A 13,894-nucleotide genomic window follows, 5' to 3' on the forward strand; every position below is an offset into this window, starting at 1 on the left:
GTTGATGAAAGGGCTGGAGGGAGGCAGCATGTCTGGCCTTGCAGTAATAGACCTTGGGTTACTGCTGGTAATCCTGTCTTCCTCTTGTAGGGTTAGAGGAGGCCTGAACATGTGGCCTCCTTCCCCTTTTAGCAAGTAGTTATCTCTCAAGAAAGGAAGTAATGACTGACAAGAAGATGAAAATATTCTGTATCTTATGCCTGGCAGATTCATAGGTGACAATAATTCTGTTGATACTTAAGATGTGTGCCTTTTGCTTGCTCTTTATGAATTATACTTTAATTTTTTTTTTAAAAAAAAAAGGATAATTTAATATCATTTTTATAAAGAAAGAGAAAAAAATTAGTTTCAAAAGAAATTACCAATGCTACCTATAGAAACTCTGGTGGTGGAGTGTCTAAGGCATTTGACTGCTAACCAGAAGGCTGGTGGTTCAAAATCCCCCAGCCACTTCTCAGAAGGAAGACTGGGCAACCTACTTCTGTAGAGATACCACTTTGGAAACCCAAAGAGGGGTTGCTATCAGTCGGAATTGACTCAATGGCATTGAGTTTGGTTTGGTTTGGTTTACCTGTAGAAGAAATTCACCATAGTAAGTTATAATATCCTCATGAAATCCATTACAATATCTGCAATAAGTATATTGTAGAAGACATCAGACATTCCATCTTCCATACAACAAGGCCTAAGTACAATTTCCCATTTCAGTACTTGCACATTTTTTGTTTCCCTGAGCTAAATGTTATTCATCTTTCACCAGAGGGTTATACCCAATATGTTTACAATCTCAGCCCTGATCACCACTGTAGTGTCGAGGAAAGTTAAGCACTGCCCATAAAAACCAATGTTCCTGGACTCAGTCACTAGCAAGTGGTTCTGATCAGTAGTTTGAATACTAGATTAGCAGAAATTTTCTTGGAAATAATCCAAAAACAATCTTCCTGAAGGAATGAGACTGTCAGTGAAGGAGTACACTGAAGAAAATTTCAAGAGAAGGTTCAAAGCTCCACCAGAACTAGAAGAACTGTTGGCCAAGTTTAACTAGTTCACTGTAGACCCTTTTGTGCCCGAACTGGTGCTACTGAGTGCTAAGGAGAAGAGTTTCATGGGTGGTCAGAGTTAAGCAGAAGACCATGACTCTTAGATATCATAAGTACCCTTTCTCATAATCAGGAATGCTTTCTCTCCTCTGTGGTATAACTGTGCTTGTCATCTGTCACCCACTTCCCTTTGAGAGAACCCAAGGCATCTTCCATCTAATAAAAATCTGGTAGAAGTCAGGGAAAAAGAAAAACACTTTACATCCTGAAATGTATTTGAGAACTGTGATCCAGGCATATTACAGTCTATGCAATGAGAAGATTTCCAAATAGGTAAACCATGTTGGGTAATCACTTAGTAATGATTGAGACAGAATAAGGGCGCTGTATCTTGACTACGACATATATTTTTAAAAGACTTCTGAAATAAGAATAAACTAAAAGGAACGTTGTGCAATCCTACTTCCATAGTGATACTGCCTTGGAAACCCAAGGAGGGGTCGCTATGAGTCGGGGCCGACTCGACGGCAAAACAACAACAACAACAACAAACATCAGTTTATTCTTACTCTCCCTAGTTTATTCTTATTGGTCCCAGAAGCCAATACAACCTCAGAGAATATAGCTTCTAGAGAAACATAACATTATTACTCCACTATGGTCAAAACTTTTCCTTGATCACTTCGTTCAGTTCTAGGTGTTTCATTTTAATAAGTATATAAAGACTAACTGAATCATATTTAGAAGACAACAACAATGATAATGAAGGGGCACAAATCAGATCATATAAGCAAAGGCTACATGTTAGCCTGCAGAAGAGAAAAATATAAAACATGATAGCTGTGTTCATTTATTCGAAGTACTGTCATATGGAAGACTGATTAAGCGTGTTCTACATTAAGCCAAATCAAACAGTGTTTCTTTGCATAAGGTTTTCCCTGGCCAATTATTTGAGAAGTGGACGGCCTCTTCCTTCTTCCTAAATGGAGAGAAGATTGAGGTTGGCAAAGAATTCACATTGCTTGGTTCTACAATAGATGCCAATGGAAGCAGCAGTCAGGACATTAGATGACGTATAGCATTGGGAAAGTCAACTGCGAAGGAAGTGTTTCAAGTGCTGAGGAGCAAGGATATCTCCTTGAGGACTAAGGTGTGCCTGACAGAAGCCATGATATTTCCAATTGCCTCGTATGTATGTGAGAGCTGGGCAATGAATAAGGAAGACTGAAGAAGAATTGATGCTTTTGAGTTGTGGTGCTGGCAAAGAATGCTGAAAGTACCATGGACTGCTAAAAGAACTAACAGATCTGTCCTGGAGGAAGTGCACCCGAAATGCTCCTTGGAAGCGAGAATGGCCAGACTTCATCTCACCTATTTTGGTCATGTTGTCAGAAGGGACCATTCCTTGGAGAAGGATGTCATGCTTGGTAGGGTGGAGGGTCGACGAAAGAGGGGGAGGCCTTCAACAAGATGGATTGACACAGTGGCTGCGATGATGGGCTCAAGTATAGCAGGGATCGTGGAGCTGGCACAGGATCGGGCAGTGTTTTGTTCTGCTGTGCATGGGGTTGCTATGAATCGGAAACGACTCGGCACCTAACAACATTAAGCCAAGAGGCAGAAGTGTGCCAACAGGTAGAAGTGTCAGAGAAAAAGGTTTCAGGTCAACATAGAAAAGAAATTCTAACAGTATCAGCTGCCCAAATGACCTTCCCACAAAACTAGAGATAATTAAGCACAGCCTGGACAATCACTTGGCAGAGAAGCATTACAACTTAAGGGGTCTTCCAATCCTGAAATTCTATAAATATAAATTAAGACAATATTATATTTTAATATGACTTCTAACGTCAATACTGATTCTTTATTAAATTTTTCAAAGAAAAAAATATTCTACAATGAATCACAGGAAACAATTTGAAATAGCAAATGATATTTTATTTTAACAATGTAACAAAAATTGACTTAATGTGCCCAACACAGTCCTTAAAACTCTTCATCAGTTATGATTACAGAAAAACTAAAATGCCACTCAAGTCATTGACAGTGTTAAAATGTTCATAACTTAGAAAATATAAATCCATACATAGCTTTAACAAGCATAAGCAAAAACTGTTTGATCTTTAAAATGTGCAGAAATAAAGAGTATTTACAGAAGACTATATTGTAAACATTCTTTCACAACTCAAACACCATGCTTCTTTAGTATACATGCAGAATACATAAACAAAGTAATTATGCTCTCTCTGATTTTTTCACTGATCCAACTGAGAATTTCAGTAATTTTGAGAGAAATTATCCTTATAACCATCTACCACATTTATTCTATCAAATTTTGAGGGGGACAATCGCAAGATTATTCAGTATGTATTTAGCCAGTGTCAATCCATCTTGTCAAGTCTTTGCCTTTTTCGCTGACCCTGTACCAAGCATCTATCTATCCTTCTCCAGGAACTGGTTCCTCCAGATAACATGCCCAAAGTAAGAGAGACGAATCTCGCCATCCTCTCTTCTAAGGAGCATTCAGTCTGTGCTTTTCCCAAGACAGATTTTTTCATTCTTCTGGCCATCCAATGTATTATCAGTATTCTTCATAATTCAGATGCATCAATTCTTCTCCAGTCTTCCTTACTCACTGTTCAACTTTTGCACAAATATGGAGGAACTGAAAATACCATGGACTGGGTCAGGCACACCTTAGTCATCAAAGTGATATACTTCCTTTAACACTTTAAAGAGAGAAAAGGCTGTTGTTAGAATGCAGAGACCGTCTAGAGCAGTGCTACTCAAAGTGAGATCCATGGGACAATGCTGATCTGTAAACTATTTGTTACTAACCTGTAATGAGATAAATACAAGAATTGAAAGCAAGAACATTAAAACATTCATAGCAATTTGAAAAAGTAATTTTAAGTATAATGAATCTAATAATTTAAAAACGAGGCCTTGTATTTCATTTACCTTTTTTTTTTTTAATTTCATTTTCCTAATTACTCATTTTTTATATTTTACAAAAGTTGAGTTGGTGACAGGTCATTTTTTTTAATCTGGTATTTCACCACAGATGATTTGAAACACACTGCTCCAAAGATTCTTTTGATATCTCCCAATCTCCCTTTTCACCTGGATCTACAACTATTTCTTTGCATGTGTTCTTTTGATATTTCTGCTACATTGACAGCAATAACAATAGAGTTGACTGTAAAATTTATCAAATTAGCTTATCTGTCTGACTGCACAGAACTTATAACACTACTTCATTTTCATCCAGATATAGCTCCAACACATCCTTAGATTAATCTGCTTTAGAAAGTTATTTAATTAATTTAAAGATCTAGTTTTTGAAGGGTCATACTTTCACAGCAATCCTGCAAAACGACTACTGGCACATTCCATGACAGTAAATATTAATTTTTCACAAATTCTAAAAGTATTGTAACTGTTTTAAATCTGGAAGCAATAAAAATCACCTACCATACTATATTCTCATTACATAGTGATCCTTTCAAATTACAGTCAGCTAACTTATATTTTGCAATTTAATACTCTGATACTGGGCGTCCATTATGAACTATACTGGTATTTTTTGTACTATTAAATTAAGTGTTAAAACTACTATTATGACCATACTGATTGACTTAATCTTAAAGCAAACTTTCAAATATTTGTCTACGTGTGAACAAAATTCTCTATTCCCTATCAACTATACAAAGTCCATGTATATACAGGAACACATTTGTACTAAATCTGCACTGACTGTTACTGACAGCAAAGACAACTATTGTTATTGTAGTGCTTTAGGTACATATTTCTATATGCCCGTTTTAAATATGAATAAAATCCATCACTGAAAATAATTTAAAAGGTATTTTAACAGTGGATTTCTTACTTTTTGTCTTCTAGAACTTGCTAAAATCACCGAAGAAAAATGTCATATTAAGAGTTAACATTTATTGAAAGTTTGTCACACACTATGAACCATGCTAAGTATTCTATATGTATTATCTCATGTAATCTTCAAAACAATTCTATGAGTTATTTTGGTAGGGCTAAGGTCCAACTCTCCTTGGAAGGAAGGTTGGGCAATCCTACTTCCGTAGTGATACTGCCTCGGAAACCCAAGGAGGGGTCGCTATGAGTCGGGGTTGACTCGACGGCAAATAACAACAACAACAACAACAAGGTCCAACTCTTCAAGACAGAGACCAATTCTGCAGACAAGGAATCTGAGATACAGAAACATTAAGGAGCTTAGATAAAAATCACACAGCAAGTACATCAGAGAGAAGGGATATGTACCAATGTAAGGTAACTCCAGAGCTGATAACACTCAAACTTCTCACAATAGAACACAAAACTCTGTTTCCCTATAAACAGATCAAAGGAGGGTCAATGAAAACTACAAAAGAGTTAGCAGAAAGACAGCACTGTTGTAACTTAAAATAAATACTTATTTCTAGCACAGATGGATATATATGTATTTTTTTAAGACTCTTAACGTCAACCTTCACCATAGACCTATATTGTCCAACTGTTAAAAGGCAGAGCACGTTTCTTTTTATTAGCTTATGGTACATCAATTTGTCCTCTGCTTATTCTTTGAAGCAGTTTGAGCTTTGTAACTTTAAAGGGAAACTCTGTTATGTAAACTATAATGTTCTAATAATATCCTACAAGCCTTTAATCTCCCATGTTCTATACTCTGAATCTAGACCTAGCTGGAACCAGAGGGTCTTCAGGAAAACTCTCCCAGGCTCACATCAGGTCAGTTTTGTTACAGGTCTTATCCCTGTAATAATTTTTTCAGGGCATGAGTTTCAAAACTCTGTATCTCAGTCCATGACCATAAAAATCCATTTTTCTGAATTGAGTCTCCAATATCACCTCATGAATTGACCTAACGACAGTTTACCTGCTTTTCTGGATCTCTGACATCTCCCATCTGTCAAACCACTGTCCGTTAGCTTTACTAACTCATAGTATAACAGAACAAAGCATTGCTTAGTCATGCGCCATCCTCACAATCCTTGCTACACTTGATCCCATCACTGCAGCCACTGTGCCAATCCATCTTGTTGAGGGTTTTCCCCTTTTTCACTGACCTTAAACTTTACCAAGCGTGATATCCTACTCCAGGAAATGAAACCTTCTAACAACATGACCAAAGTAGGTGAGACGAAGGCTGGCCATTTTCACTTCCAAGAAGCATTCTGGCTGCACTTCTTTTAGAAGAGATTTGTTCATTCTTCTGGCAGTCCATGATATTTTCAGTAGTTTTAGCCAACACTATAATTCAAAGCCATCAACTCTTCTTTGGTCTTCTTTATCCCCTGACCAGCTTTCCCATGCACATGAGACAACTGAAAATACCATGGCTTGGGTTAGGCTCACCTTAGTCTTCAAAGTGACACCTTTGCTTCTTAACACGTTAAAGACGTCTTTTGCAGCAGATTTCCCCAGTGCAATACAATGTCAGATTTCTTGACTGGTGCTTCCATGGATGTTGATTGTGGATTCAAGTAAAATAAAATCCCTGACAACTTCAAATTTTCTCCATTTATCTTGACGTTGCTTATTGGTCCCATTGCAAGGAATTTCATTTTCTTTATGTTTAGGTGCAATCGATATTGCAGACTGTAGTTTTTGATCTTCATTTGTAAGTGCTCCAAGTCACCTTCACTTTCATTAAGTAAGGTTGTGTCATCTACATATCGCAGGTTGTTAATGAGTCTTCCTCCAATCTTGATGCTGTGTTCTTCATATAGTCCAGTATCTTAGATTATTTGCTCAGCACACAAACTGAGTAAGTATGGTGAAAGGATACAACACTGATGCACATCCTTCCTGATTTTAAACCATGGAGTATCCCCTTATTCTGTCCAATGCACTATTATCCATAATTTGTTATGATTCACATAGTTGAATGCCTTTGCACAGTCAATAAAACACAGGTAAAGGCTTTTCTGGTATTCTTTGCTTTCAGCCAAGATCCATCTGACATCGGCAATGATACCCATCGTTGCATGTCCTCTTCTGAATTAGGCTTGAATTTCTGGAAGTTTCCTGTCAATATACTGCTGCAACCATTTTTAAATTATCTTTAGCAAAATTTTACTTCTGTATGATACTATACAGTAATTTTCACATTCTGCAGGATCACCTTTCTTTCAAATGGGCACAAATATGAGTGTCTTACCGTCAGTTGGCCAGAGAGCTGTCATCCAAATTTCTTGGTATAGACAAATAAGCACCTCCAGCACACCATCTGTTTATTGAAACATCTCAATGGATATTCCATCTATTCCTGGAGCCTTGTTTTTCACCAATTCCTTAAGTGCAGCTTGGACTTTTTCTAATACCATTGGTTCTTGATCATATGCTACTTCCTGAAATAGCTGAACATCGAAAAATTCCTTTTAGTACAGTGACTCTGTGTACTTCTTCCATCTTCTTTTGATGCTTCCTGCACCATTCAATATTTTGTCCATAGAATCCTTCAACATTGCAACTCAAGACTTAAATATTGTCCTCAGCTTGAGAAATGCCGAGTGTGTTCTACTCTTCTGGTTTTCTAACTCCAAGTCTTTGTACATTTCATTACAATACTTCGCTTTGTCTTCTTGAGCTGCCCTTTGAAATCTTCTGTTCAGCTCTTTGATCTCGTCATTTCTTTCATTTGCTTTAGCTGCTTTCTGTTCAAAAGCAAGTTTCAGAGTATCTTCAGGCATCCATTTTGGTCTTTTCTCCTTTCCTGTCTTTTCAAAGACCTTTTGCTTTCTTCATGTTTGATGTCCTTGATGTCATCTGACAACTCATCTGGTTTTTGGTCACTGGTGTTCAACACGTCAAATCTATTCTTCACATGGTCTCTAAATTCAAATGGGATATAATCTAGGTTATATTTTGGCTTACATAGCATGCCTTAAATCTAAACCTCATTTAAGCCTTAAGTCTCTTTAACTGGAAAGTTCATTTCACACCCTTTCTTACCCTGCCTCTGCTTGACTCACAAAATCCTACATTCCACCTACTTTCTCTCCTAAAACTGTTCTCTCTGCCTCAGACTCATGTTCTCAGGTCTCCACACCTAAAGCAATGACCAGTTGCATCCTGACCTCATGTTTGTTGTTGTTAGCTGCCTCCACTTCATGGCAACCCCATGCATAAAGGAGAAAAACTTTCCCCAGTCCTGTACCATTCCCATAACCAATGACAGATCAGGTCATTGTGATCCATAGGGGATTTTGCTTCTATCTTTGGTTTGCTGATGGGCCTATTTTCTTTTCAATCCTGCCAATCTACCTGGACTCCCAATCCTAGTCTCTTTAAGCAGAACAGCTATTTTGATCCCCAGAATCATTTTCTGATGTAAACATTCTTTTAGTTTCTTACATAAATATAGACAAAGATGGATATAACGTGTTTTAAAATCTGCCACTAACATACAACTCCTAAAGATATTTTTACTCCACAAAAATATGATGAACACTATTCCTGACAAAATTAAATACACAGTGTTGTAAGAAATTATTCCACAACGCCAGTGATTTTATCACACATTTAGTCAAAGTTTGCAACCTCACTCAAGCTTCTAATCCTTCAGTAACTTGAATAATAGAAAAAAATAAATAGAAACAATCTGAGTATTTAGGTTAAAGAATGAATCAATGACAGACTTAATAAAATAACTACAGGTACTTAATTTCTGCCTCAGTTCTAACAAAAACAAATTGCATCTCCTCCTCATATTCTTTATTTGTAGCAATCCATAAACTCTTGTCAAATTATCTGTTGTTCTGAGATCTAGCCCAGTTGTGGTAAATTACTGCTAAATTATGGGATATATTACTATTTTGGGCATTTACTTTCCTGAATTACTTCTAATATTAAGCATTTTTGATATTTTAGTCTCAATATCCCAACAGATGTCTACCTGATACTATCCAATAAGTAATTAGGTTTTTAAGTATCCATACCAAAGATATTTCACAAATGTAGATGGCTAGGAAACCTGTTCCACAATGTACGATGTTGTTGTAGTTGTTAGGTGCCATTGAGTTGTCTCTAACTCATAGCAACCTTATGTACAACAGAATGAAACACTGCCCGGTCCTGTGCCAGCCTCATGATCCTTGCCATACTTGAACCCATCTTTGCAGCCACTGTGTCATTCTTGATAAGCACCTTCCTCTTTTTCATTGACCCTCCACTTTCCCAACAATGACATCCTCCTCCAAAGAACAGTCCCTTCTGAACATGACCACAGCAAGTAAGATGAAGTCTGGCCATTCTCACTTCCAAGGAGCATTCCAGCTGCACTTCTTCCATGACAGATTTGTTCATTCTTCAGCAGTCCCTGGTACTTTCAGCATTCTTTGCCAACACCACAACTCAAAAGCATCAACTCTTTTTCAGTCTTCCTTATTCATAGTCCAGCTCTCACATGCATATGTTGTTGTTGTTATGTGCCGATGAGTCGGACCTGACTCATAGCGACCCCTCCTTGGGTTTCCGAGGCAGTATCACTACGGAAGTAGATTGCCCCGTCTTCCTTCCGAGGAGTGGCTGGTGGGTTTGAACTGCCAGCCTTCTGGTTAGCAGTCAAGTGCCTTAGCCACTATGCTACCAGAGCTCCATACATATGAGGTGACTGAAAATACCATGGCTTGGGTTAGGCGCACCTTAGTCTTAAACGAGACATCCTTGCTCTTCAGCACTTCAAAGAGGTCTTTTGCAGCACATTTGCCCAACGCAATACATCGTCCGATGTCTTAACTGCAGCTTCCATTGGTGTTGATTGTACAACCAAGTAATACGAAGTCTTTGACAACTTCAATCTTTTCTCCATTTATCCTGATGCTGCTTATTGGTCCAGTTGTGAGAATTTTTGTTCTCTTTATAATGAGATATATTCCATACTACACACTGTAGTCTTTAATCTTCATCAGTAAGTGCTTCAAGTCATCCTCACTTTCAGCAAGCAAAGTTGTGTCCTCTGTATAACACAGGTACTTAATGAGTCTTCCTCCAATTCTGATGTCACGTTCTTCATATAGTCCAGCTCCTCGCATTAGTTGCTCAGCATACAGATTAAATAAGTATGGTGAAAGGATACAACCCTGATACATGCTCTTCCTGATTTTAAACCAGGCAGTATCCCCTTGTTCTATTCAAATGACAGCCTCTTGGTCTATGTACAGGCTCCTCATGAGTATAATTAAGTGTTCTGGAATTCCCAATCTTCTCAATGTTATCCATAATTTGTTATGATCCCCATAATCAAATACTTTTGCAAAGTCAATAAAACACAAGTAAACATCTTTCTGGTATTCTTTGCTTTCAGCCAAGATCCCTCTGACATCAACAATGATATCCCTCATTCCACATCCTCTTCTGAATTCAGCTTGCATTTCTGGAAGTTCTCTGTCAATATACTGTTGCAACTGTTTTTTAATTATCTTCACTAAGATCTTACTTGTGTACAATATTAATGATATTGTTAGATAATTTCCACATTCTATGGGGTCATATTTCTTTGGGATGGGTACAAATATGGATCTCTTCCGGTCAGTTGGCCAGGTAGCTGTCTTCCAAATCTCTTGGCATAGCTGAGTGAGTGCCTCCAGCACAGCATCCATTTGTTGAAACATCTCACTGGGTATTCCATCAATTCCTGGACCCTTGTTGTTCACCAATTCCTTCAGTGCAGCTTTGACTTCTTCCTTCAATACCATTGGTTCTTGATCATATGCCACCTCCTGAAATGGATGAACATCAAATAATTCCCTTTGGTACAGTGAGTCTGTGTATTCCTTCCATCTTCTTTTGCTGTTTCCTGCATCATTCAATATTTTGCCCACAGAATCTTTCAATATTGCAAGTCGAGGCTTAAATTTTTTCCTCAGTTCATTCAGCTTGAGAAATGTTGAGCGTGTTCTTCCCCTTTGGTTTTATAACTCCAAGTCTTTGAACATTTCATTACAGTAATTGGCTTTGTCTGTTTGAGCCACTCTGTTCAGCTCTTTTATCTTGTCATTTCTTCCATTCGCTTTAGCTACTCTCGGCTCAAGGGAAGTTTCAGAGTCTCTTCTGACATCCATTTTGTTTTTTTCTTCCTTTCTTGTCTTTTTAATGACCTCTTGCTTTCTTCATGGATTATGTTCTTGATTTCATTGCACAAATCCTCTGGTTTTCAGTCACTGGTGTTCAATGCATCAAATCTATTCCTTAACTGGTCTTTAAATTCAGGAGGGATATCAAGGTCATAGTTTGCCTCTTGTGGACTTGTTTTAATTGTCTTCAACTTCAAGTTGCACTTGCATATGAGCAGTTGATGGTCTGTTCCACAATCAACTCCTAGTCTTGTTTTGGCTGAAGATACTGAGCTTTTTCATCACCTCTTCCCACAGATATAGTCGACCTGATTCCTGTGTACTCCATCTGGTGAAGTCCACATGTATAGCCGCTATTTGTGTTGAAAAAAGTTATTTGCAATGAACAAGTCTTTGGTCTTGCAAAATTCTATCATGCAATCTCTAGTGCCATTTCTATCACCAAGGCCATATTTTCCAACTACTAGCGATTCTTCTTTGTTTCCCACTTTTGCATTCCAATCACCAGTGTGATTGGTCATTGCATGTTTGGTCAATTTCAGACTATAGGAGTTGGTAAAAATCTTCAATTTCCTCATCTTTGGTTTTGGTGGTTTGTGCATAAATGTGAATAATAGTACTATTAACTGGCCTTCCTTATAGGCGTATGGATATTATCCTATCACTGACAGCATTGTACTTTAGTATTGATCTTGATACATTTTTTGTGATGATGAATTCCATGCCATTCCTCTCCAATTTTTCATTCCCAGCATAGTAGATCATATGATTGTCTGATTCAAAACAGCCAAAACCAGTCCATTTCAGCTCACTAGAGCCTAGGATATCGATCTTAATGCATTCCATTTCATTTTTGACAACTTCCACTTTTCCTAGATTAATATTTCATACGTTCTATGTTCAGATTACTAATGGATGTTTGCAGCTGTTTCTTCTTGTCTTGAGTTGTGCCACATCAGCAAATGGAGGTCCCAAAAGCCTTACTCTATCCACATTATTAAGGTAAGCTCCACCGTGAAGAGGCAGCTCCTCCCCAGTCGTATTTTGAGTGTCTTCCATCCTAAGGGTCTCATCCTCTGGCACGGTATCAGACAATGTTTCAGACCATATATTATTAGTTTTCTAGTAATATATCAGTGTTTCCCTGCTATTCATAAGGTTTTCACTGGCTAATTCTTTGAGAAGTGGATGACCTCTTCCTTCTTCTGAGTCTGCCTTAGTTTAGAAGGTCCACTGAAACTTGTCCACCAGGGGTAACCCTGCTGGCATTTGAAACACCAGTGGCATAGCCTTCAGCCTCACAGCAACATGCAAGCCACCACACTATTACAAACTGACAGATAAGTTCGTTTCCCTTAGCTGTTCCAAACCACTCCACTCACTTCCTGCTCTCCCACAGCCGCTCCAAACAAGTCATGCTGGCTCACTTCCTTCCTGGTCTCCCTCAGCTGCTATAGGAATAAGCTATTTGTATATTTTCTTGAAAACACTTAATACTAGTAAAGAAGACCTAGGTTCCACTTGTGGTTCTGCCACATATCACTTGTTATTGTTATGTGCCATCGAGTCAGACCCGACTCATAGCAACCCCTCCTTCGGTTTCCGAGGCAGTATCACTACAGTAGTAGATTGCCCCATCTTCCTTCCAAGGAGTGGCTGGTGGGTTTGAACCACCAGCCTAAATGAGTTTCTTAACCTCTCTAAGACTTAAGTCTTCATATGTCTAAAAATTTTTAATAAGCATTATTTAAAAAATATTCTCACAGATTTTCTGAGAAAAAGACAGTCTACGTAAAAGAGTTTTATATCACCCACAACTACTAAATTCATTTACTGCTCATTTCTTTATAGAAAAAAATATATAACAAACATTAAGGTATTTAGAATTCTGAAATCCACTGTTGCCCTTAGCCAGTGTCTCTTCCTTCATAGTAAAATCATTGTTATAATTAATTTTCTATTCTTTCCAGAAGTGCTTTCAAAAAATTGAAAGTTTTTAAATTTTTACAATTTAAATTCTACACTCACACAGAGTTCTAATGATAAACCTACACTGGCAAGAATTTCATTCTTGCTTCAGTCCATTTCTTCTGTTCTCTATCCCAATGTCAGTCTTTTCTCTTATCACTGTGTTGTTGTTGTTGTTGTTGTTGTTGTTGTTGTTTGCCATCGAGTCGGCCCCGACTCATAGCGACCCCTCCTTGAGTTTCCGAGGCAGTATCACTATGGAAGTAGGAATGCCCAACCTTCCTTCCAGAGGAGTGGCTGGTTTCCCTTTCTACTGTCTCACTCATTTAAGCTCCTGGAGTTCCTACAACATAAACTGATTTTTAAGCCACATTTCTATTACTTTTTTTAAAGAAATTACACAAGTAAAATTTTGCATTGTAAAATATTCTAGTAATATAGAAATGAAAATAGCCCTTCACTGTTTATTCTTTCCTCTTTCCCAAGTTAACCACACAGTATTGAATTTGGTAAACATCCTTCCTAATCTTTCTCTGTATATTTATTGATGTTTATAAGCAACCAACTTCTGGCTTCTTTGACATAATCTATTGTTTTTCTATTCTCCATTTATCTTCACATTGTTGTTGTTGCTGCTAAGTGCCGTCGAGTCATTTCCGACTCATAGAGACCCCATGCACAGCAGAACAAAACACTGCCCAATCCCGCGCCAGCCCCACAATCCCTGCTATACTTGAGCCCATCATCGCAGCCACTGTGTCAATCCATCTCGTT

The 13,894-nt window shown here is 37.9% G+C and overlaps 1 protein-coding gene across 1 annotated transcript in view; it reads right to left on the minus strand.

Annotated features, from left to right (window-relative positions):
* Positions 1–13,894, minus strand: part of BABAM2 (BRISC and BRCA1 A complex member 2) — an 804,907-nt gene that overhangs the window by 761,615 nt on the left and 29,398 nt on the right. The window lies entirely within an intron of this gene.

Source organism: Orycteropus afer, unplaced genomic scaffold (assembly GCF_000298275.1).
Source record: "Orycteropus afer afer isolate SDZICR_OR568_19922 unplaced genomic scaffold, OryAfe1.0 scaffold00054, whole genome shotgun sequence".
In the NCBI taxonomy this organism is placed as follows: Eukaryota; Metazoa; Chordata; class Mammalia; order Tubulidentata; family Orycteropodidae; genus Orycteropus; species Orycteropus afer.